This window comes from Monodelphis domestica, chromosome 1 (genome assembly GCF_027887165.1).
Source record: "Monodelphis domestica isolate mMonDom1 chromosome 1, mMonDom1.pri, whole genome shotgun sequence".
Taxonomy (NCBI): Eukaryota; Metazoa; Chordata; class Mammalia; order Didelphimorphia; family Didelphidae; genus Monodelphis; species Monodelphis domestica.
In genome coordinates this window covers 740,566,702-740,567,431 of record NC_077227.1, presented here as the reverse complement: position 1 = coordinate 740,567,431, position 730 = coordinate 740,566,702, and the positions used below count along the sequence as shown (strand labels likewise).

The window sequence follows — 730 nt, the reverse complement described above, 5'->3', positions numbered from 1 at the left end:
AAACAATTATGCTTTTACATTTAACTGATTGCCAATTTTTGAATGAACATCATTTCATGTCAACCTGGAAAGAGATTCTGATTACAAATCTGAAAAATCAATGATTCTGAGTGCATCCAACATAGACCCTTTTAGCCCAAGAAATGACTCCTTCAGACAAGAATCAACCAATATATAAAAGCAGAAAGATGGAGCATAGTCCATAGTTTTGGATAGTTAATTGGACTTAAGATCAGTAAGACTAGTGCTTGCTTTGGCTATACTAAAATTAGAATGATACAGAGAAGTTTAGCATGGTCTTTGAGCAAGGATGACACACAAATTCATGAAGTGTTCCATATTTTTGATAATCCAAGAAAACCAACTAAAAAGCTAGTGGAAATAATTAATAATTTTAGCAAAGTTGCAGGATACAAGATAAACCCACAAAATCATCAGCATTTCTATTTATTTCCAACAAAACTCAGCAGCAAGAGTTAGAAAGAGAAACTCCATTTAAAATAACTCTAGACAGTTTACAATATTTAGGAATATATTTGCTAAGACAAATTCAGGAATTATATGAATACAATTACAAAATACTTTTCACACAAATAAAATAGATCAAAACAATTGGAAAAACATTAATTTCTCATGGGCAGGATGAGATAATATAATAAAAATTACAATCCTAGGTAAACTAATCTACTTATTCAGTGCCTTGCCTATCAAACTACCAAGAAACTTTTTT

General features: G+C 30.4%; 1 non-coding gene across 1 annotated transcript; it reads left to right on the top strand.

Annotated features, from left to right (window-relative positions):
- The first annotated feature begins 241 nt into the window (after positions 1–241).
- On the top strand, positions 242–345 carry LOC130456607 (U6 spliceosomal RNA). Its single transcript, XR_008915678.1, has one exon. It is a non-coding gene; the product is annotated as a U6 spliceosomal RNA (small nuclear RNA).
- The last annotated feature ends 385 nt before the right edge of the window (positions 346–730 follow it).